Source organism: Schistocerca americana, chromosome 3, assembly GCF_021461395.2.
Source record: "Schistocerca americana isolate TAMUIC-IGC-003095 chromosome 3, iqSchAmer2.1, whole genome shotgun sequence".
NCBI classification, from domain to species: Eukaryota; Metazoa; Arthropoda; class Insecta; order Orthoptera; family Acrididae; genus Schistocerca; species Schistocerca americana.
Genome location: NC_060121.1, coordinates 374295004 through 374310299, shown reverse-complemented (window position 1 = coordinate 374310299; position 15296 = coordinate 374295004).

Genomic DNA, 15296 nt, shown 5'->3' with positions numbered 1-15296 from the left:
CTTCGATCAATGACCTTCCTGCCCAGAACTTGATCATTAAGATTGAAGCTCCCACAGCTGACGACGTCTCCTGAACTTTATCTTTGGTCCATTACACTTGGTTATCTTCTACTGCAACATTCCACGAATCCAACAACACAGCAACTCAAAAACTAGAATGGGTATCGTCCAAGAAAAACATTAAACAATAACTTCCTATTATTGTGACTGCTTGTGTTTGATTTTACTATGTTGTCTACAGAAATAGTTAAATTAAGTAATGTATAAGACATTTGTTACAGCCAATGACAAATTAAAAAAACTCAAACTGCTGAAGTGCAGTATATTAAAGTGTCAAACTGTCTGTTGGCTCGCGTCTTAGGTTGTTCAGTTTACGTTTATTTGATAATTTTTATGATGTTTCACCAACACAACTGCCTGGCATTGTCAAAGCATCACCCTCCATTGCTGGTGGTAATGCTTTGACAATGCCAGCCACTTGTGCTGACGAAACGTCAGAAAAATCATCAAACAAACGTTGGCCAAAGAATGCAAGACAGAAGCCAACAGGCAGTTTGTCAACAAGTGGCCAATAAAGCCTTAACAATTTTGTACATTAAATTGTGCCAAGAATTGTAAATTGCATATTATGATGACTTGTATTTCCAAAGAAGTGGAATTATCAAACTTTTAGTCAATGCAGTGTAGTATGTTATTTAATTCTGGTAATGTAAAATCACTTCTGTTACTTGTATAGTCGAAGTCCTAAGGCCTCATTACAGTAATCTTAGGTATTCTGTTGACTATCTCCAGCCGAGTTGTGGGGAGGGGGGGAGGGGAAGGGTAAGTGATTATGTAAATATTACTGAGCTCAGTCAAAATTCCAGCTGTTCACTTTGATCCACGGAACCTAATGTTCTATTATCAAGATGCTAAATAATATGTAATGATTACCTTGTTTAACCAAATATTGTACTAAGATCATGTTTTAGGTTTTAACTGTCTGAAGCTATTTACAAGACTTCCTAACACGTGTTGATAAAGCAACTTCATATTTGATTGAATGTTATTATGAAACTACTTTGACTATATATCAACACTGTATTTAAAGAACAATCCTTGAATACTGTAGTTGAATTGTTCTTTGAACATCATCAACAAATTGTAGCGAAATGCAGGAAGATCTGCAGCGGATAGGCACTTGGTGCAGGGAGTGGCAACTGTCCCTTAACATAGACAAATGTAATGTATTGCGAATACATAGAAAGAAGGATCCTTTATTGTATGATTATATGATAGCAGAACAAACACTGGTAGCAGTTACTTCTGTAAAATATCTGGGAGTATGCGTGCGGAACGATTTGAAGTGGAATGATCATATAAAATTAATTGTTGGTAAGGCGGGTACCAGGTTGAGATTCATTGGGAGAGTGCTTAGAAAATGTAGTCCATCAACAAAGGAGGTGGCTCACAAAACACTCGTTCGACCTATACTTGAGTATTGCTCATCAGTGTGGGATCCGTACCAGATCGGTTTGACGAAGGAGATAGAGAAGATCCAAAGAAGAGCGGCACGTTTCGTCACAGGGTTATTTGGTAACCGTGATAGCGTTACGGAGATGTTTAACAAACTCAAGTGGCAGATTCTGCAAGAGAGGCGCTCTGCATCGCGGTGTAGCTTGCTCGCCAGGTTTCGAGAGGGTGCGTTTGTGGATGAGGTATCGAATATATTGCTTCCCCCTACTTATACCTCCTGAGGAAATCACAAATGTAAAATTAGAGAGATTAGAGCGCGCACGGAGGCTTTCAGACAGTCGCTCTTCTCGCGAACCATACGCGACTGGAACAGGAAAGGGAGGTAATGACAGTGGCACGTAAAGTGCCCTCCGCCACACACCGTTGGGTGGCTTGCGGAGTATAAATGTAGATGTAGAACAAATGTTGTATTAGTCACTCAAGGGGGCATTGTAATTAAATATCTCGTTATGTCAAAAATCAAATTATACTATGTATCTCTTTTGTCTTCTGTCTGTCTCCGTGGAAGCACAGATTTCTTTGGCAGTTGTAATTTTAGTAATAATAAAGATGATATTTATGTTCACTTATGCTTTTGATTAGTAGCTTTTTAGTCAGAACCCTTTCATTAATGATGTATTCAGAATTTCTTTATCTTTCTGCTATGGAGTACAATGGGGCCCACCTGGTTTCGTGATGTGTCGATTTAGGCCATCAGAGCATTATTGTATGCATCTTTGCATTTTCTAATTTTATCATTACAAAGTCTGATTACTGTTTTTGTGCTATGCAAATCGTTTTGGTGCATTATATTCCATATTATCACGATTTGCCATCTTCAAATTTTTCTGCTCCCCAATGACGACTCTGCACTTGACACTAAAAGAAATTCCGGGAAATGCAGGTAATGAACTAATCTTTGGCCAATTAGTAGCTACAACACCGCTAAATAGTGAAGTTATAATTAGTATTGTTCTTTAATGTGCACCTGGTATGGTCACTCTGGTGTATCCCACTTCTGAAGAATTGGCTTTCAGAAAATTTAACTTCAGCCATTATATTACACATTCATTCTCATCTGTCCCTCTCTTTTTCGTTGGATGCATTACAGCACCTCCTAATCCTGACAACCATATATTTGCAGTAATCGTCGCCGTTTTTCTTCATGCAAGACTACTCTGTAGACACATATCTTTAGAAAAAACGTCCTCACAATTAAGTTTATACTTGATGTTAACAAATTTCTCTGTTTCATAAACTTTTTTCCTATTTTCAGTTTGCATTTATTCCACTGCACTTCAGCCATTATGAGTTATTTTGCTGCCTTGTAACCAAAACTCATCTGCTGCTTTTAATGTCTCATTTCCTAATTTAATTTCTTCAACATTGCTAGATTTAATTTTACCATGTCTCATTAATTTTATTTTTGTTGAAGTTCATCTTATAACCTATTTTGAAGACATAATCAGTTCCATTCAACTGTCCTTCCAAGACCTTTCCTATCTCTGATAGAATTAGTCTGTAGTGAACTTCCCTCCCTTAGCGTATATTTTCATTTGAATTTATTTTAAATATAATGTTTAAGAATGAATGATTGTATTGATGTTACTTTGTCGGTGGTTATGAGACTAGAATCATCTGTAATTATTTATACACACACACACACACACACACACACACACACACACACACACACACACACACACACACACACACGCTGCAGCTGCTCAGAGTGTGAAAACAATGAAATGAATACACTGACAAAGCACAGAAAATTGCATTGCATTTGTCGCTGTAGGTGATTTGACATTACATGAGCAAATGGTTTTGAAACGTTGTTAAAATTAATCTTTCGGTCCAATATGTCTGATAAAGCTTGGCGTATATGATGTCAACGGTATAAAATTGTTAGATTTGCCTGACATAAAATCTATACAATCGAGAGGAATTGTCAATCCAAACATTCATGTAACGAAAAAATATTGGAATGAAGTAATTCTTATTATTTGAGCATCCAGAATGAGAACACTCGACTCTGGTTACTAGTACAGTATTTGTCTCTGTTATCAAATATCGTGAAGCGAAATCAATTAAGTCAGAGCATTTTATTACATAAGCAAAAAAATTATTCCTTGGCACTTAAGAATAAAAATTAAACTGTAAAAATATAACATGTTTGTCAATTGGAATAAAATGTTCCATCGAAATACAATGGCAGTCACTAGGTCACTTAGGGCCAAGAACTGCGTCAAACCGCCGCTTCTGTCACACAAGGGAGCTAACAGGCCAAGGCAGCCACGTGTTGGACACGAAAACAGATTAGCGCAATCTAGCAAGAATTGATCGAACTACAGACAAGAACAAATGAGGCACTGCATAGACAATTTAACCAGTACATGAAAATTACAACATACCATGACGGCCTTATTTTACTAAAGAAATATAGTTAAAAATGTATATAGAAAATACAAAAATGGAAAGGAAAACGATTTTTAAGTACCTTTATTGAGGAGAGTATCACTATTCAGACCATTTTTAATTAGCAGCTCTATACCTTAAAAAAGTTTTTGTTGCATAATTGCATCTGTTCGTTAAGAATGAGACTGTCCTTCGGAGATTGGTGTTTAAAAAGCTCTATCTCTTCTAAGATGTTATGCCTAAAACCTTTTTTCTCCGAGTGCAAGATCTGGACGTCTTTTACATCTTTAGGATTATGTCCTGTGATTAACAGATGGTCAGCAAAAGTTGAATTGTGAACATTGGTGCCCTTTTTTGCCAAGAAGGTGTTCCTTATTTCTTGTCGAAATAGCTCGGCCTGTTTGGCAGATGTAATAGGCGGGACAACGGCCGCAAATAATTTTATGGACACCAGAATTCTGCAGAGGGGAAAGTGTAGGTTTCCAATATGTATAATGCTACTTTTTAAAAAATTAGTAGTGGAGAAGGCTACTCTACAGTTATATTTATTTTGAAGTAAACGCTGTACCCTGTAACAAATTGGACCCAGAAATGGTATAGAGAAACCTTATTGGTTTTCCTACTAAAAATACTATCTACTAGAGAAGGATCATGTCTCAGTGCCATGGGTACACTGATACAGTTGGATTTGTGCTATGATGATACTGAATAATTACAGAATTAAAAGTGTTTAAATATTGTCATCCTCCATCACGTAGCAAATCTGCCATTGTACCAGTCACATAAAACTCAAAGCATGCTGGCTCCTGGCCAGCTGCTTCCTTATTCTTGGAAAAACACACCTAGTATCCACTGACAACTGCTCTCCAACCGGCTCACTCACTTAGCTGTAAGTCCCCCTGCCACTGTCTCCAGCTTCGACCATCCTTAGACAAAACTATTCTTGCATTTCACATCACAAAACTTTAACCTGGCTGACTATTTGTCAGTGTACAGGTTTCCTTACAGCCCGTAAATACATCTGTTGTTGAGTCATACTCTGAAATTTCTGGTCACTTCTTTTCTTCTTTCTTAGTCAATTTTTCTTCAGTAGGTAATGGTTATAATAATCTTACAGAATTAATATACACTTACAGAAAAAATCCCTTCATCAAAAAATAATTAATGTAGACGAATGAAATTTTGGGAATGCATTTGCCTAGGTAACAGATTTAAGAGATTAACTTTGCAAGATCATAAGTTAATGTAAACATGAGACACATCATTTCAAATGTGAAATGCTATTACGTTAATGACCGGTGTCACCATCAGAATGTTGAATGGAAGCATGCAAGTGTGTATCCATTGTATAGTATGGGTGCTGGATGTCAGTTTCTGGGATGTAGTTCCATGCCTACTGCACTTGGTCAGTCAATACAGGAACAGTGGTGTTTGGGGATGTCTCATATGTACTCAATTAGAGACAGATCTGACGATAAAGGTGGACAAGGCAACATGTTGACACTCTGCTGAGCATGTTTGGTTGCAACAACAGCACATGGGTGAGGGCTATCTTGTTGGAAGAGACTCCCAGGAATGCTGTTCATGAATGGGTGCACAACAGGTTGAATCACCAGATTGAGGTACAAAGTTGCAATCAGGCCCTATGGGACAATGATAAGAGTTCTCTTGCTTTCATTCAAAATCACATGCCAGATTATAACTCCAAGTGTTGGTCCAGTGTGGCCAATATGCAGACTGGTTGGTTGCAGCCGTTAATTGGCCTCCTTTAACCAACAAATGGTAATCACTGGGACAAAGGCATAACCAACTTTCATCAGAAAACACAGCAGATCTCTGCTCTGTCCTCCAATGACCTCTCACTCACTCACTGAAGCCTCAAATGGTGATGGGTTAGGGTCAATGGAATGCATGTAACAGGACATCTGTCTTGGGGCTGTCCTTGTTGTTGTTGTTGTGGTCTTCAGTCCTGAGACTGGTTTGATGCAGCTCTCCATGCTACTCTATCCTGTGCAAGCTTCTTCATCTCCCAGTACCTACTGCAACCTACATCCTTCTGAATCTGCTTAGTGTATTCATCTCTTGGTCTCCCTCTACTATTTTTACCCTCCACGCTGCCCTCCAATACTAAATTGGTGATCCCTTGATGCCTCAGAACATGTCCTACCAACCGATCCCGTCTTCTGGTCAAGTTGTGCCACAAACTTCTCTTCTCCCCAATCCTATTCAATACTTCCTCATTAGTTATGTGATCTACCCATCTAATCTTCAGCATTCTTCTGTAGCACCACATTTCGAATGCTTCTATTCTCTTCTTGTCCAAACTATTTATCGTCCATGTTTCACTTCCATACATGGCTACACTACATACAAATACTTTCAGAAATGACTTCCTGACACTTAAATCTATACTCGATGTTAACAAATTTCTCTTCTTCAGAAAAGCTTTTCTTGCCATTGCCAGTCTACATTTTATATCCTCTCTACTTCGACCATCATCAGTTATTTTGCTCCCCAAATAGCAAAACTCCTTTACTACTTTAAGTGTCTCATTTCCTAATCTAACTCCCTCAGCATCACCCGACTCCATTCGACTACATTCCATTATCATCGTTTTGCTTTTGTTGATGTTCATCTTATATCCTCCTTTCAAGACACTGTCCATTCCATTCAACTGCTCTTCCAAGTCCTTTGCTGTCTCTGACAGAATTACAATGTCATCGGCGAACCTCAAAGTTTTTATTTCTTCTCCATGGATTTTAATACCTACTCCGAATTTTTCTTTTGTTTCCTTTACTGCTTGCTCAATATACAGATTGAACATCATCGGGGAGAGGCTACAACCCTGTCTTACTCCCTTCTCAACCACTGCTTCCCTTTCATGTCCCTCGACTCTTATAACTGCCATCTGGTTTCTGTACAAATTGTAAATAGCCTTTCGCTCCCTGTATTTTACCCCTGCCACCTTTAGAATTTGAAAGAGAGTATTCCAGTCAACATTGTCAAAAGCTTTCTCTAAGTCTACAAATGCTAGAAACGTAGATTTGCCTTTCCTTAATCTTTCTTCTAAGATAAGTCGTAAGGTCAGTATTGCCTCACGTGTTCCAGTATTTCTACGGAATCCAAACTGATCTTCCCCGAGGTTGGCTTCTACTAGTTTTTCCATTCGTCTGTAAAGAGTTCGTGTTAGTATTTTGCAGCTGTGACTTATTAAACTGATAGTTCGGTAATTTTCACATCTGTCAACACCTGCTTTCTTTGGAATTGGAATTATTATATTCTTCTTGAAGTCTGAGGGTATTTCGCCTGTTTCATACATCTTGCTCACCAGATGGTAGAGTTTTGTCAGGACTGGCTCTCCCAAGGCCGTCAGTAGTTCCAATGGAATGTTGTCTACTCCAGGGGCCTTGTTTCGACTCAGGTCTTTCAGTGCTCTGTCAAACTCTTCACGCAGTATCGTATCTCCCATTTCATCTTCATTTACATCCTCTTCCATTTCCATAATATTGTCCTCAAGCACATCGCCCTTGTATAGATCCTCTATATACTCCTTCCACTTTTCTGCTTTCTCTTCTTTGCTTAGAACTGGGATTCCATCTGAGCTCTTGATATTCATACAAGTCGTTCTCTTATCTCCAAAGGTGTCTTTAATTTTCCTGTAGGCAGTATCTATCTTACCCCTAGTGAGATAAGCCTCTACATCCTTACATTTGTCCTCTAGCCATCCCTGCTTAGCGATTTTGCACTTCCTGTCGATTTCATTTTTGAGAAGTTTGTATTCCTTTTTGCCTGCTTCATTTACTGCATTTTTATATTTTCTCCTTTCATCAATTAAACTCAATATTTCTTCTGTTACCCAAGGATTTCTACTAGCCCTCGTCTTTTTACCTACTTGATCCTCTGCTGCCTTCACTACTTCATCCCTCAGAGCTACCCATTCTTCTTCTACTGTATTTCTTTCCCCCATTCCTGTCAATTGCTCCCTTATGCTCTCCCTGAAACTCTGTACAACCTCTGGTTCTTTCAGTTTATCCAGGTCCCATCTCCTTAAATTCCCACCTTTTTGCAGTTTCTTCAGTTTTAATCTACAGGTCATAACCAATAGATTGTGGTCAGAGTCCACATCTGCCCCTGGAAATGTCTTACAATTTAAAACCTGGTTCCTAAATCTCTGTCTTACCATTATATAATCTATCTGATACCTTTTGGTATCTCCAGGGTTGTTCCATGTACACAACCTTCTTTCATGATTCTTAAACCAAGTGTTAGCTATGATTATGTTGTGCTCTGTGCAAAATTCTACCAGGCGGCTTCCTCTTTCATTTCTTAGCCCCAATCCATATTCACCGACTATGTTTCCTTCTCTTCCTTTTCCTACACTCGAATTCCAGTCACCCATGACTATTGAATTTTCGTCTCCCTTCACTATCTGAATAATTTCTTTTATTTCATCATACATTTCTTCAATTTCTTCGTCATCTGCAGAGCTAGTTGGCATATAAACTTGTACTACTGTAGTAGGTATGGGCTTCGTATCTATCTCGGCCACAATAATGCGTTCACTATGCTGTTTGTAGTAGCTTACCCGCTTTCCTATTTTCCTATTCATTATTAAACCTACTCCTGCATTACCCCTACTTGATTTTGTGTTTATAACCCTGTAGTCACCTGACCAAAAGTCTTGTTCCTCCTGCCACCGAACTTCACTAATTCCCACTATATCTAACTTCAACCTATCCATTTCCCTTTTTAAATTTTCTAACCTACCTGCCCGATTAAGGGATCTGACATTCCACGCTCCGATCTGTAGAACGCCAATTTTCTTTCTCCTGATAACGACATCCTCCTGAGTAGTCCCCGCCCAGAGATCCGAATGGGGGACTATTTTACCTCCGGAATATTTTATCCAAGAGGACGCCATCATCATTTAATCATACAGTAAAGCTGCATGCCCTCGGGAAAAATTACGGCTGTAGTTTCCCCTTGCTTTCAGCCGTTCGTAGTACCAGCACAGCAAGGCCGTTTTGGTTATTGTTACAAGGCCAGATCAGTCAATCATCCAGACTGTTGCCCCTGCAACTACTGAAAAGGCTGCTGCCCCTCTTCAGGAACCACACGTTTGTCTGGCCTCCGTTGTGGAGCTGTCCTTCAAGAAACAAATTTTTAGCAGTTGTGTCACTGAGGTGCTGTGGACATCAGGAGCCCTGTCTTCTTATGACTGTATATGCTCGTGTCAACTGTTGTTGGTTATCATGTACAGTGGCTGCATTCCTGCCAAGTCTTTCTGTAACATCACTGAAGGACCATCCAGCTTGTCATAGCAGTATTTCGTGACCTCATTGAGGTTTAGATCATGGTGTCTTTGTCGCTTAAAGCCATTCTTGACTAACATCAACTCACTGCATTCAATCTTAAACTAATGCTCACATTACAGTATGTATTTAAAGTGAACCTCATTTGTATCCTCACTACTAGCACCACTCCTATGTGACTGTCGCGAAATCTGTATAGACACCATCTTTCAGATGAAGAAACACGCCTACCAACTTTCATCTATGTTGTAACCTCCTTCCTTGTGCTGCGATATGGCCCATTCAGTAGTCATAAGGGTTTGTCACAAAAGAACATGTGCTAGTGCATGATCCTCTTCGCAGACCACAAGGCTGTTTTCAGTTGTCAGTGCATCCCATCATAGACAGAAATTAACAAATGCCCCTGGTGCAATCCTCAATTATTTTTCGTTTAAAATAAAAAATAATACATAGAAAGGACAGGCATTTAGCTTCAGTTGCTGAAGAGGGTCAGGAAATCATGTTTAGAAATTGGAAATGTTTGATGCCTACAGTAAACGTTTACTGAAATTGTTTCCACTTTTTTCGTTCGTAAATCGAAATGATCTAACCACCTCTGTTAAACTCTCATTATGGAGGAAGACTTTTTGTCTTTTTATGCTGTTCCGTTGTGAATATTGATAGCTAAATGCAACAGTTTCTCGTTAGCTTGAATTCTAGGTAAACTGTTATACTTTTATAGTATTAATAATCATTGTCTCATGATCACTTCATTAAATAAAATCCATTGGTTAAAAAACGCTTAGCAGGAGTGAAAGAAGGAAAAAAATTGTAGATAATTTGTGTCTGTAGATTTGCATCAGTTCAGGAGAAATTGAGCATGACTTCTATGATATGAATTTTTCTGCCTTTTTTTATGGGCAACGATGGGCGTTCTGCCCTTGAAGGAACCTGGGGCAAATGCATGTTTCTTAAAGGGCAATTCGCAGTGGCTATCAAGTCAAGTCAAAACCACCCACAATGCATTTCTGATGGTGGCATTTGCGCTGATTTTTCATGGGCCTTCACCTCACATCATGTCAAAGTTTCTCGTGTGAAAGTAGTGATGGCCTCATTGTCTCCTACACAGGACGTTAACCCATTCTCACCTCACAAACTCATATTTTAGCGGTAGTTTATGTGCTTTTGTTTCTTCTCAACATTAAATTTATTTTTCGTGGCAAATCGCAAATTCTTCATGATGACTTGGATATTTTTCCATTGAGTTATCGTCCACAAGTGAAGTCAGATATCTGAGAGCGAAAAATTATTTGGGTTTTACAGTAGCAGAACAGAGCTGACATCCATTCTGTATATAAATGAGAACATACGTTGAAATAACATTTTTACTGAAAAGTCAGCTCTGATGAAAAAGAGGACTATAATTGTTTATTGACATTATTGGTTACATAAGAAAAAGAAACGATGCATAAGCGATAAACAAGCTGTATTTATTCACTTATAAATATTGTTTGATAAATTTGTATGTATATTTTTCCTTAGGAAGAAGGAAGGAAGATTGGGTTTAATGTTCCATCGACATCAAGGTCATTAGAGATGGAGGACAAATTCGGAGCATGTCAGGGATGGGAAAGGAAGTCGGCTGTGCCCTTTCAAAGTGACCATTCCAGCATTTGCCTGGAGCAGTTTACGGAAATCATGGAAAATCTGAATCTGGAGGGCCAGATGCAGGTTTGAACTGTCGTCCTCCCAAATGGGAATCCAGTATCCTAACCACTGTGCCACCTCGCTGGCTATATTTTTCCTTGCTAGCAAATAAATGTCATTGTTTTGAAATGTTGTTTTGCATCTCAGCACTTTATCACTCAAAACTTATTGAGAACATGTCATAAATTTGCTTTAGCCATTAATGAAGTTCTTCATTGTGACTTCTTCAACCCCTACACTATACTCTGACTTTTGCTGACTTTTTGTATCATGAATGGGAACTCATAACTTCACTTTCGTTGTTTGGGATTGGGCTAAGAGAATTGATGTCACGTGACGGAAAGTGTATATACATCCTTATGTGACAGTGCCATGATGAGACATGATGGCCAGTGTGAACAGGCCTTAAGCTGCGTTTCTGCAGGCAGGGATTTCTCATACATGCATTCCTGCACAATTACCCTTAGGTAAACATTAGTGTTTCTACACACCTGAGTTGTAAATGAAATTATTCGTGCAGGAGTTGCAGAGCTTTTAGCCAAATAGTTATAGTCACGTTGCTGAATAAAAATTGGACCTTCAAGTATTGGACATGAAGATGGGCAAACCTTAGGAATCGTTTGGGAACATCCAATATGCTAACAAGGGAGTTATCTCTCATTGACATGTTTCATTAGAAAATCATTTTCAAAAGAGTAAAATCAATTTTGAAATTTCATTGAACTTATTTCTGGCCCTATACAAAAATCTAGTACATGTATATAAAATGTTGTTCCAACTCGTATCAAATTACAAGTAAGTTTGAAATATCTGGCAATGGGAGTCATTGCAATATAGGTATCGTATTCTGATGAGTACTGTTTTTAAATTTTTATGTTATCTACTATACACTGAAGGTACATAGGAATACAAAGTTATTGTCTGAATAGTTCAGCTTTGTTTTTATTTTCAGGGTTATTGAAGGTTCTGATAGGTCACTGGTATTGTAAACATACATTTGCATTATCAGTGCAGTACTTAATTTAGCAACCAAAATTTATACTACTGGCAGAACAGTCATTACTCCATCATAACGCCAATATGAACACTATTATATTTGCATAGGATTTTAATGAGGGTCAAGAATAGTTTTCAGTCTCTGAAATCACAAATAAATTTCCAATTTCACTGTGTTATTTACATGCAATGATAAGTGAAAAATTATAATCGTTATACTGAAATAAAAAATTCTTTCACAGTATCAACTGTTCTGCAATAATATATACCTCAACTTGGTCACACTCTCCGCTACAATACTTTTTAACCCATTTCGTTACTTCAGATGATGTTACTCTATTACAAATGAGTGATTATAAAAAGTTGTCCTTGTCGCACTGTTTCAGAGCTATTTGGCACATTAGAAAGTATTTATTTACTTAGTTGAAGAACGAGCTTATTATTCTGGCATGACACTAACTTTTCACGTTAACAAACACATGATTCGAGACTGGAGTAGAATGAAGCAGATCAACCTATTGGCAGTTGTCATAGACAATGGTGGGGGAAGTAACATCGTGCAAGAAAGTAGAACACCTTTCAACTTTCGTAATTTACGCGTAAGCTGACATGACAGTGTACAAGTTGGTTTTTTCTACACATAAGTTGACTTACACGAGTGGTGGTGGGAGTATGAACATGTAAGAAATTCGTGCCTGCGGGAACCAGACCTTTATGCATAACTTGGCATGACGATGTGCAAGTAGAGTGTTTCCGCATGTAAACTGGCTTATTTGAGTGGTGGTGGGAGGATGCACATTTAAGAAATTCACGAACTATTGAAACATGGCTTTCAGGACACTAACTCTTAATGCAGATAATTATACTTTGGTCTGTGTTTGCAACTGTACTTAAAAATGCTAACAATGTGTCATATGTCGAAATAACAATATAAATGTTCAAAATAGTGGCTCCAAGCAATGGCAGTTTTCGAATATCAATTTGCTTCTTGAGTTCTACGACAGACCAGACAACTAGTGGAGTTATACATGTAAGTTGGTATGAGAATGTACAAGTAGGATGTTTCCATATTTAAGATGACTTGCATGAGTGATGGTGGGGGGATACGTGTGTAAGAAATTTGTGCTTGTCGAAACCTGACTTTCAGGACACTAACTGGATGACTGGCGAAATTATTTCTGGATAGACATGGAATCACATAAATACCTATTGGCGGTCATGACTGCTCATATGAAACAGTGAAATATGTGTATGAGGAGAGTAATTTCGCCACATGACCAGCTGATAGCGACATTGCAACTTCTGGCGACTGGAAGAAGATACAAAATTTTAGAATTTTCGAAACTAGTATCCAAACAAGCATTCAATGAAATAATTCCAGACAAATGTGAAACTGTGTACACTTTCCTAGAGAAGGATTTCATGAAGTCGACTGAAATACCTCAAGCATGTAATACACAAACTGTGATCAATTGCAAATAAAATGTTTATATTTTTAGACATGTTTTGCACTCCATATATTTTAATACTTCACGGGAGTGGCCAATGAGGTTTCTTTTACTTTGGAACTGAGTATCTGGGGATACTCAGTTCCCTGTATAGTAGCAACTCGTTATAAATTTTTACTGCGGAATACAACACTCCATTCTGAACTATGTGTTGTGATTTTTAGTCTATATGGGATGTCTTTATTCTATATTGTAGTAGTGAACTCTACAGTTTATCTTTAATTCACTCTTGTTATGAACCACATATTCCATTAGTGGGTGACAGATTGATTGACAGGAGTAAGAATTACGAGCCCCTGACCACCCTGCTGTAAGATGTTGCTTTATTGACTTAACACAATATTCTGACAGCACTCTTCTGTGGAAGAAATAATTTTTGTCATGTAGTTACACTGCCATGAAAGATTATGACATATGACTGCACTGAATAAAAATATACTAGCAGTCTCTTGTGCAAATCAACTCAATGAGAGAGCTATCTAGCTGCAAAGTAAGAAATATTGAACATAGTGGTTAAGTTTCTGTGTTTGCCATAGTGCCAAATATTCTTCTTTTCTGAGTTATTGACGCATCTTCAAACACTTGATGTGCAGTTGACATTGTCATTTTACATATATTGTTTAGCTGCATAATTAGTCTTTCATTTGGAACATTTTAAAAGGATATATATGGTTTATACTAGACATATGCAAAAGCCATTAAATATAAAATCGTGCAGCTGAATAAAAAAACAGGAGAAACAGTATATGTGACACAATGCACATGCTGAGGAAAACATTTCAAGCAACTGAATGAGATGTGCTTGATACTTGGTAATCATTAAGTTTACATGCATTACGAAAATAAATCACAATAGTCTGAAGCAAAAAAAAAAAGTTTTAAGATAAGCTCAGATAATATACTGGTTACATCATACAGCCATTTAATAGATTAGATCATTTTATTACATATTTTAAATTCATTTTGTTCAAGTATCCTTTTTGTAATATTTCTGAAAACAAGCAGTGATACACTGTGTGCTGTAGATGGTAACATATTATGAGGGTCACTCCAAAAGAAATGCACACTATTTTTGTAAAAATACAGTTTTCATTCTGCATGTGTGACAGTTTTACAGTGTGTAGATACATCCTTCCCGTTTGTTTTCAAACTTAGTTCAACCTATTCCCATGAATGGCGCCGTGACAGCATGTCTTCAAGATGGCTGCTACACTTGACGTTCGTCAGAAGCAACGTGCTGTCATAGAATTCCTGTGCTGTGAAAACGAGACAGTGGGAAACTTCCACAAGAGGTTGAAAAAGGTGTATTGGGATGCTGCTGTCGATCGCAGTAAAGTTAGGCGGTGGGCAAGCAGGTCGTGATGAAAGCAGGTACGGCAATTTTGAGGATTGTCCTCGCAGCGGCAGGCCTCGTACTGCACACACTCCGGACAATGTGCAGAGAGTTAACGAATTGGTGACTGCTGACAGACGCATCACAGTGAACGAATTGACACGCTACTTTGGGATAGGGGAAGGAAGTGTTTGCAGAATACTGAAAGTGTTGGCGCTAAAAAAGGTTTATGACAGGTGGGTTCCCAATATGTTGACAGTAGCTCACAAAGAAACAAGAAAAACGGTATGCAGCGAACTTTTGGAACAGTACGAGAATGGTAGAGATGAATTTCTTCGAAGAATTGTGACAGGTGATGAAACATGGCTCCATCATTTTTCACCAGAGACGAAGAGGCAATCAATGGAGTCTCATCATGAAAATTCACCCAAGAAAAAACTTCAAAACCACACCTTCTGCTGGAAAAGTTATGGCTACGGTGTTTTTCTGTTCCGAAGGCCCCTTGCTTGTGCACATCATGCCAAGTGGAACCACCATAAATTCTGATGC